Here is a 10,751-nt window from a genome sequence, read left to right as displayed (position 1 = left end):
GGAGCAGCTTAAATAGCCCGCTCTAAAAGCAGTTTTCCAATAGGAGGTGGACACGGGAGTCAGCTGAGCCATCAGCTGATCTGCACTGATGATGACAGCTATGTCGTGACCTGCCTGAACCAACGCTACGCTTAATTTAATGCAACAAGAGTGCTACAATTTATCTGGCTTCAGGTGCTGACATTAAGTGCAGGAAATGTTTTTTCTCTTTCTTTCTTTCTTTCTTTCTTTCTTTCTTTCTTTCTTTCTTTCTTTTTGAATAGTATAGAATCTAGCCAACTAACCACAATCAATGGCTGCAACATTATACTTCAACCTTCAACACCATTCAGTAATTAGTGCTGAAAAATCAAGAAGAGCTGGGTCTGAGACCCTCTGAGGGCAAAGAGGAGAAGGCTCAGAATAAGACCCTAAGTGTCCCCTGAACAGATGAGTCTTCAGACACCTCTTAAAGTAGAAAGGGACTCTGTGGATCGTATAGAGTTAGGTAATTCATTCACCATTTGGGAACAACTGAGGAGAAGAGTCTGGCTAGAGATTTGGAGCCACACTGGGCTGGGAGCACCAGGCGTCTTTCACAAGTAGAGCTTTATAAAAACAGGTATAAAAAAGGGTGAAAAAGTGAAATAAATAAATTAAAAAAGGTAAATAATGCAATTTTGAGAACTTTTGCTGACTTAAATTAAAATGTAGAATAATGTTATTTGACATTTATTTGTTTTACATGTATAGATATACAATGAGAAAGACAGAAATCATATTTATATACATTTGGATATACAAACACACAAAAAATACTGAAATTCAGATACAAGCACAAAAATCCCAAATACACACTGTACAATTTGAAAATGTCATGTAGGCCTATATTGTATATATTACTTATATACTATATAGCCTATTGTAATTTTTTTGTCTCCTTTTCGTCATCTTTGTATTTGGAGTGGATCATCACTTTGTATGGTTCATTGTCGGTCACGGACACCAAACTTTTTGTGGCTTCGACAACATTTTTTACTATTTTTCTCCTGTGTTTGTCTGGAGATCCTACATGTAACCATGGCTGCATTGTTTACATGTGAAATTAGCTGTTAGCAGCCTGTAGCATGTCAATGCTAACTAGTGTAGGGCTTGATGATTTCCCTCGAGCTGAGGAGAAGGAGGTGAGGACGACGTGCTGGTTCTCGGATGTGAGCTGGGAGGTGACGACGTGGACCTGTCCTTCCATCCATCGTTGTTGGGAACGTGGGATCTCGCCCCGGGGGATGGACGAGCTAGCTGTGCTAACCCAGCGGCATCGTGCTGTTCATTCGTGACGTGGCTGACGGAGCTGTCGTCATCTAATTTCTTATGGACCTTTTTGCACTTTCTATACTCTTTCTTACTTTTGTTTTCTTAAATGCTGTGGTGACTCCTGAATTTCCCCTCGGGGATAAATAAAGTATTTTCTATTTTATTCTATTCTATATGGAAAAAGAGTAACACCATAATTTCTTCACACAACTGATAAAATAAAAACAAGTAAAGTCAAATCAAAAAATGTTCACACAGTGTTTTTAACCCTTTGTGGTACCTTGTTGCCTCTAGGCAACACACCCATTTTTGGCCTTTTAAACTCACATTATATTTCCCAGTTGTCATGAAATAAAAGAAAAATAAAAAGAGAAAGGACCATCAGGAACCAATAGCAGTATTTGAATTCGTCATGTGACCCTCTGGAGGTCATACAGAATCCCTTTTTTTAGACTTTCTTGCAAGGACCAACTCGGCCAATTTTCTTCTCAGAACTGTCCAATAACTTTTTCACAGGGCCTCTCTCAGTCTAGAAAAACACATGTTCATATTAATGGACAAGTAAAGCTTAATCTTTAATAGTTTAACTTACTTTATTTGCTAATCAGTTTAAAGAAACGTCAAAATGCAAATGTACTATACTGACTTTGGGGATAAAAACAAACTGTTTTTTTAATTCTTTTTTTTTTTTTTAGGTGAGTTTTCACCTCGATAAATTTGATGCTGGTTTTAGTGAAGCTCAGACTTTCACTGTAGGCTCTGGTCTGCTTGAGTGAACTTTGTGATTCTTTACAGGGCACAGGCTGATATCCTCCACACATTTTCCCCAGAGAGAAAAGTCTGTCTCTGCCACAGAAGTGAATTCTTGTTCATATAAAGTTGGATAAAATATGTTTAGACTCCTTGACCCATTCATTTCAATGGGGCGTTTCTCAATGGTACAGTGTTGACTTCAGGCAATGTTCAGACATTAAATCTTACAAAAAGAGTCATTTTTTAAAAACTTTTTACACTTTTTATGGCAGAAATTGTAAACTGTTGAGGCTATCAAGTATTCATCCATGTGTTTTTAAAAAGAAACTGTTGAAATATAAATAAATAAATCTCTTTGTTCATTACTGACCGCTTTGGTACAATGTTGCCTCGAGGAAACAAACCCAAAAATATTTAATTTTTAAAAAACAATTCCTTTAAATAATATTTATTTGATTTATTCTCAGAGAAAAAAACACTCAAAACCTTTTTTTTCTAACTGGCATCACTATACGCACCATAGAGGGTCAAGTTTCTTTTTGTACAATGACACATTGAATCAAATTAATGTACAAAGTGATCTCACATAATACCTCAATGACAATTAAAGCTCATATTCAAACAAACAAGATTTGATTGTGAGGCTGTTAAAAAAGAAGATCAGACAAATAAACTGTTGGTCATATTGGAGTTTCAGTGTAGAGCAGCTTCAAGGACACAAGAGGTCGCTCTTTGCCTTTTAAATATAAACAAACATCATTGGAGATAATCAGCAAACTTTGACGTTTTTTTGATGTTAGTAACTTTCTGTTACTCTGCTTGGGATGGACATGGTCAGCAACACTTGCAGCCTCAGTTTCCTGTTCTTAGCTGACAGGAGGGTCACCCGGTGTGGTCTTCTGCTGCTGTAGCCCATCTGCCTCAAGGTTGGACGTGTTGTGTGTTCAGAGATGCTCTTCTGCAGGCCTTGGTTGTAACCAGTGGTTATTTGAGTTACTGTTGCCTTTCTATCAGCTCCAACCAGTCTGTCCATTCTCCTCTGACCTCTGGCATCAACAAGGCATTTTGTCCCAAAGAACTGCTGCTCACTGGATGTTTCCTCTTTCTGAGACCGTCCTCTGTAAACCCTAGAGATCCTTATAGAAATACTTCACATGAGCAGTATTGCTTTTTGTAAAGCGGCCTCTTTAGTCTGCTTTCCAAACTTGCTTTTCTTCACTGAGAGCTGATGTGTTGCCTTTCAGCTTGCTCGTATAGAGGCAGAAGGTGTTTTAGTAGACAGAGGCCCCTGATAACAAGCATTATTCACATTATTCACTGTGTTCCAAAGATCTTTTCAACCTCCTCTCTGCTCCCTCCAGATTCTCCTTTGTCCCCGGCGCTGGCGGTCTCCCCTGCCAGCTTCCTCTCCTCTCAAAGCATTCTTCTCTTCTGTTCAGCCTCAGCCTGTGCCAAAGCAGAGTCATCTGCGACCTCTCTGAACTTCCTTTACTTGTTTAGCAACACAAATGTTTACTGAGTTTTTCTTCCTCTCCCAGTTTGAGCCGCTGCCACAGTCTGGACTCTGCAATGAGAGAGATTAAAACTGCACTGTTTCCTGGTGCTACAGCATCACTGAGTGTGCCAACAAGCTGCTGAGACAGGAAATTTGAGGCCTTATCAAGGAAATAGGAGGGTAATTCTTTTGAAGTGATTTCCTCAAAAATCAGGCTGATTTTGGGGAAATCAGCAGATGCAAGAAAAGAGGGAAACGAATGATAACTTAAGATGAAATGCCAGCTGAGATGAAGAAGCAGGAGTTTAGATCAGATTAATATGATTATCAGCGCCAGACTTAGTTATTTCCAAACACATTTTCTCAGAATCCTTCGTTGGGCTGAATTTTGCAGGAGGATATGAATCCGTTTGTGGCACGTAGATCGAATGGGCACGTCTCAGAGCACTGGGCTGTGAGTAACACTAAAAAGTCTGCTCACCTTCTGGACACTGAACTGCGCTAGAAACTGAGTTTACAAGCAATTATTATACTTAACTACGAACAGGGGCGTCACTAGGATTTAGGGACAGGGGGGGCTTCAGCCCCAGGAGCTGCAAATGATCAAATGTGACATGACTTTCGCAGACAACACAATTACAGTTTTGTATTTTGAAGTCAGATTGATAAAATTTTGGCACATAAGTAACTAGAAAAGATTTAGAATAGAATTTAAGGTTTTTTTATTAGTCTAAAAATCTCTTAAAGGTCTTGCTCCTTTATATTTATCAGATTTGCTTTTATCATTTGAGCCAAGTAGGGCTCTCAGGTCATCAGGTAGTCGACTTTAATGGTACCTGAAGCTAGAATTAAAACACTTGGAGAAGCCTCTTTCTATTATCATGTCCCCCATCTGTGGAGCAGCCTACCTCAAGACCTGAGGGTAGCTCCTACTGTTCATATTTTTAAAAGTAAACTCAAGACCTACCTTTTTAGTCTGGCTTTCAGCTGATTGTATTTAGTATAATTTATTGTTATTATTTTATTTATTTAAATCCTCTTAACCTGTTTTATTTCTCCTTTTTAGACCATATCTATCACTTCTAATTTTATGACCTGCTCTGCTTTAGCTTTTTTTATTACCCACCGAGTTAGGCTATCTCATTTTTACCATATTACTTATTCAAATTTTATTTTGTTTATTTTCAGTGTCCTTCAGACAAATGACTCTATCTTTAGACTCACCTTTCCAGACGAGGTCTCTCCCCTCTCATTCCCTGTGCTCCTCTGTCTTATACAGATCAATAGGGATAGTGATTATGTTAATGTATTATTATTGTTATATTCATCACAATAATATGATGATAATAATAATCATAAACTACTGTTCGCAGGGGGCTGGAGTCAATTGTTAACTACCATCAGTGATAAATAAAGTTTAGTTTTAAAGAAAGTTTAGCCTGTCTCTGCCTCATCGGATAAACTCTTCAGCCCTCCACTTTGTGAGTCGTACCTCATTAGTTAAGCTAGCTTCTACTATCAAAGTGTTATCTCCTTCCATTACTAAAAAGAGGCTTTGTTTCGTAACTTTAGTTGTCCTAGTACCGGGATGATTTTCGCGAGAGATGGGACGTTCTGGAACGAGTCGACTCTTTTGAACAGCCCTTTTCAGTGAACAAAAGTAACTGATTCGCTGCTCTGTGTCAGTCCTTTCTTTGCAGGCCATTACTGAATACAAATTGCCTGCACGTTTCAGAACGAACAGCTCACCCACGACTGTCAATCGGTTCTCACCGTTCATTTGAAAAAGCTATACAAAGGACTCGATTCCTTCGCGATTTCACATCTCCCGCGAAAACCACAGCGGGTCATTTAGGGGGGCTTGATGATACTTTAGGGGGGCTTCAGCCCCTCAAATTAGGCCTAATGACGCCACTGACTACGAATAAATTCATTGCTAAGTTGATTTGTATCTTGCAAAGAAGTTGCCAGAAGTTGTTTTAAAGAAAAGTAGTTTTAAAATGAAAATCTGCTCTTGAAACGAGGTCTTTATCCTGGAAAAACACGAACGTTTCTTGCATAAGGTGTCACTGCAATATACCCCCTATAGATAGTGCTTTGATTCTAATTTTTAAGTGTCTCAAACATTTGCAAATTGTAAGTAGAAAAATAGATCACACAATTTGCTGCCCAAGAGCAGGGATGTTACATTCATCCAAAGTCCTGTACACAAGAGAAAAAATCAATATTAGAAATAAATTAATAAATAAATACATATGTAAACAAACCTACAATGTTCAAGAAGGGACAGGTGGAAGCTAACGCTTATATGAACGTGCCCCTACCTACTGAAGCACATTCATGTATTTTACAGAGAATAACTCTTACAAAGTGTAAATACAACTGACAAACAAAGCAAAGAGGAAAATGTCAACCTTCGCAAAATCCCAAGAAGGGGATGACATCCCTGGGATGCGTATGACACATACTATTAAAAAAGTACAGGTCCTCCAACAAATGGAGGAAAAAAGCAAAAAAAACAAAACAAAACAAAACACATTTAATACTTTACAAGAAATGTTAGGAGGGAGAGCCAAGAAGAGATAAGACTCTTGAAAGAAAAAAAAATTAGTTTGTGTCTGAGGAGCCACAAGCGGTGGCTAGTCTGACCAAGGGGGAGGAGATAGAGGATGAAAAGGAAAGGGCCAAGCACCAAACCCTGAGGAACGCCTTGGGACAGGGTCCCCCTCTGCCACATGTTGATGTGGAGATGAGATTATGCGAGAAAGGAGGACTGAATGGTTTATAGTGTTGAGGGTGGCAGCGAGGTCCAAGAAGATGAGGAGAGTCAGTCAGTCAGAAGAGAGAAGGAGGAGGTCATTTATGGCTTTCTTCAAAAGGTTAATTGGTGTTAACATGGCCGTGCACAACCCGGTTATTGCCAATATTCTAAACATGAAAGGGTTACTGACTGCATGATTACGTAGCCAATTACAATCTGGCAGAGGACTAGTGAAACACAGGGCCATATGTATAAGGGGCAGGTTAATGACAAAGAAAGCATAGATGTGGACAAAAAAAGGCGGGAAACAGAACAATGGAGGGAAGTTAAGCTGACTGAAGCTGTGCTCCAAACCGCCTACTACACTAAGTGCCTACTATGTTGGCTGAATTTCAGTATGTAGTAGTCAGTATGCAAAATCTTGCAAAATCTGCTGTAAACTAAAAAACCCTGGATGTCCTACTGATCAAGGAAAATTTCTCAGTATGCAACAGACCAGTCTACCTGGCACACTGTTTCCCACAATACAGCACGCTAATGCTGTTTGTCAATGGGAATGGCAGGTTTCGGTGAATTACTGCCATGAGTCAGCATTACAACTACAATACAACAACACTAATGTTAGACGGTCCATGAGAAAGAAGTGAAGTGATGCGAAGAAACGCCAGTAAATCATGTCACTTCTAGTCATAAAAGAGGTGTTTACCTCTACAAATTCATTAGCCCATATAAACCACTAATTCACTTTTTAAACCATACACTGATTATGTAGAACTGTTTTTTTCATCAGATGTAAAAAATAAAAATCGCTTTAACATTTATTCTTAGTAAATGATATAACTTTTGGTGTAAGATTAGAAATCAAGAATGACGATTCCCTGTGATATAATTAACAAAATAACTAAAATGTCCAGAGCTGCCCATGGATTGTTTTGCACATTTATAATAAAGGCAAAAAAAAAAAAAAAAATCAGCAGTAGCTCCGCTTCTGAAACTGAAAACCAGAGTAGTGTATTACAAAACAGACCCAACAGAACAGTGAGACTACATACTACGAGCAAAAGCAGTAGGTAGTATGTTCGAGTGGGAAAAATCAAGAGAAAAGTTACTTGATATTATTCTAGCTTAGCGCAAATTTTCGAATACATTTGTCTTGCTCCATTGCCAGATTTTTTTGTTTACTTCCTACAAGCAATTCAGACTTCTTTTTTTTCTAATAACTTGAAATAAGACATTTTCTGGACTGATATGTTCATTGTGGCTCATATCAACTATAACGAGACATTTTTTTACTTAAAATAAGACAAAAACACTTGATAAAATTTCAGTTTTTTGCAGTGCACGACTAGTCCACCTTTGCCTACAGCGACCAGTGGTTGAATTAGTCAATACCCCCACCCAACTGTACCTCTAAAGTTGTTCTTCGAAGCTTTTTCGCCTTTTTCTAGTCAACATTCATGTCTTACAAACCAGAGATGTAAATAATCCTCAAGAAAGTGAAAACCTGACAGAAGTTTGACAGGTGACAATATGTAAACAATCTCAACATTTGCATTATTGTTGGAAACCGTTATAGAGCAGATTCCAGGATTAGACTTCCTATAACTGCTTCTGTAATGAACTGAGATAAAAAAGGAGCGTTAATGTGACTCTTTCACCGTCTGATATGAGCGCTCATTAGAACAGCAGTCTGCTAAAAAGATCCCAGAATCTCTTCCTTCTCCTTAAACGCGAGCATGATTTGAGAGAATTTTAAACCTCCTGCCTCACAGATTGATCTCTTCACACTTCAGCGAGCAGAGCAGAGGATCCCAGAAATTATTAATGAAGCAGTGAGGTTTAACTGTGCAGCTCAGGAGACGGTCGTGCTGTGCAGGAAGGGAAAAAAAAAAAAAGGGAAGTCGAGCTCGTTATCACACTTTGCAGCGTGATTGAGAGCTGAACGTTGATGACAGAGATCAGTGGCACTTCTGCTCTCTTGCATGTGTTTTTTAGCGTTCATGCAGAAGCAGACTGGAGGTTGCTGCAGTGAGATGTGTGTGCAGACGACGCCTGGAGGAGATCAGAGTTAAAGAGCATATGAGATTGGGATAAACAAACACAGACTCAGCCCTCAGGCTTCCCTGAGCTCACTCTGCTACTACGAGCTGTACTTAAAACCTGCATAATGTCTGTACTCCTCTTTTTCTCCCAGAGAGAAGGAAGGTTTTTCACTTTTCGCTGCATACACTGAGTTTCTCACCCATGTTTAGTGAGTCAAACTTCAAACACAAGTCTTATTACATCTGATTCTTCCCTTTATAAGACAAAAAGCGAGGGCTGACATGCTTTCAGTGTAACTTCTCGATGTATGTGAGCTCTCCCGTGACACAAACACCAGCTGGCACGCTGAGAGGAAGTCAAAGAGAGAGAACAGACTTTCCACTTTTCTAATTTTCCTTCCCGTTTAGCACTGAGTGGTTTCATCCCTGCGGTGCATTCACAACCTTCAGTGTGTAGACCATCTGTCCCCTGTGCCCACCGACTTTTCCACAGCTTGCATGCTCCGGTCAGCGGGTGTGGGTGGTTTGGAGTTTTCTTTAAAAAAAAAAAAAAAAAAAAAAAAAGTTGTACAATGTAGAGCTGTTCTCAAAGTCTGTTTTTGAGTCCAACTCGAGCAGCAACCTTCAGAAAAGAAGGCGATACTTGAGTGCTTCAAACTGCAGTTCATGTATTGCCCACTTGGGGCTGTCTACCACATACACACCAGTTCAGAAAGCAGCAAAAATACACGTGTGTACACCCTGTGGAAAAAAAAACACAAAAACACTGCATAGCTGAGTTCAGCTTTTTCACGATGTTACCTGACAGAGAGAGGCTTCAAAACTCTGTATCAGAAACAGATGGATGACATCACAGAGACTACGTCCATGTATGATACAGTCTATGGTCCAACCAGGCTATGAATTTAACTCTTAAGACATTCAGGAGAGAATATTTTAAAATGAAGTGTCTTTCTTCAGCCATCATTTGAATATTTATCATCAAAAAGTAACGACACTAAATTAATTTCTCTCCATCTTTTATTGCCCCAGCGTCTAGAGTAGAGACTTTTTTTATCCAATGGGAAAGGTCACTTCGCTTCTCTTTTTATCTGACCTTTCAGAGGTGTAAATGAAATGCAGGGGTGAGAGTTGGCTGTGTATTGGTTGCTGAATGCAACACTGTGCGCTGCAGGTGTAGATAATAACAGTAACAGGTGTATTCATGGGACACACATCAAGTTTGCGGTTCATCTGATGAATAAATGAATAATTAATGTTTAATTTTTCCTGCAATTCTGATGTTTTCCTACTAGATGGCGCACTGTAGAGACATTGGCTTTGCTGAGGTGAAGCGTAGGCCTATTACTCCACGTTTGCACTTTACCCTCTGACCCATCAGCTCTTCTGTAAAGATGAACGGACCTAAGAAAAGGAAAGTGGACAAAATAAAACTCATTGAAACACATGGAAGTGCGCATATGCGCGCGGATAAGATGGAGTGGATTGTCAGTGATCTGTTACTTATAAAAAAAAAATAGCTCAGGAACATGTCTGTATAAACTTTCAATGTGAGTTATTTTTCTAATTTTTATATAGAGACGTTCACATTTAATATCAAAATATCACACAAACAATTTTGACACAATCTTTTGTTATTTTTTGTTTGTTTCATTTTTTTCTGTAATTCCGTTTTTCCGTTTTGGTTTTAAAACAGAAAAACAAAAAAACAAGTCAGTTTTTTCTTTTTTTAAAAAAAAATTTGCTTTGAAACAGAATGACGAAAAAATGAACCATACACAGATTAAAAATCCCATTGTAATTCCATTCTCTCATATCCTAATTTTAATTTCAAAACAAAATCAAAACAGCGAAAAATAGACCGTTATCCGTTTTCCGATTTTTGGGTTCTTAAACAGATATGGAATGACAATTGATACCCTGATAGTTACCAAAGCACTCCATCCATCTGCTCCTGGTCCGGCCCCTTTGCCAAATGTTAGAACCCATTGTGGCCCATGAATCAAAAAGTTTGCCCACCCCTGCCATAGACTGTTTATAGAGTGGACAGTGTGGCTCCGCCATTTACCATTGTACAGTTTTGAAGAATCTGAGGGAAGCCAGGTGACAAAAATAATACTAATTGTTTATCTTTCGAGAGTCTAATCACTTCTTGACTCCACCTCCTGACATATTTTACAATTCTTGAAAAAACATACACAAGCTATATATATATATATATATATATATATATATATATATATATATATATATATATATATATATATATATATATATCGTTAAACAGACTCCAATACAAGTCAGCCTAATATAAACTTCAAATCACCTCAGCAATCGGACGTGAGAAACATTTCTACGAGGTGAATCAATGTTTTAAAGTTTGACCACAGCCCATCTGGAATGCCTG

This window comes from Halichoeres trimaculatus, unplaced genomic scaffold (genome assembly GCF_033239565.1).
Source record: "Halichoeres trimaculatus isolate MK-OKI-2021-1 unplaced genomic scaffold, fHalTri1.1 fHalTri1_scaffold_2, whole genome shotgun sequence".
NCBI classification, from domain to species: Eukaryota; Metazoa; Chordata; class Actinopteri; order Labriformes; family Labridae; genus Halichoeres; species Halichoeres trimaculatus.
This window is presented reverse-complemented; position numbering follows the sequence as displayed.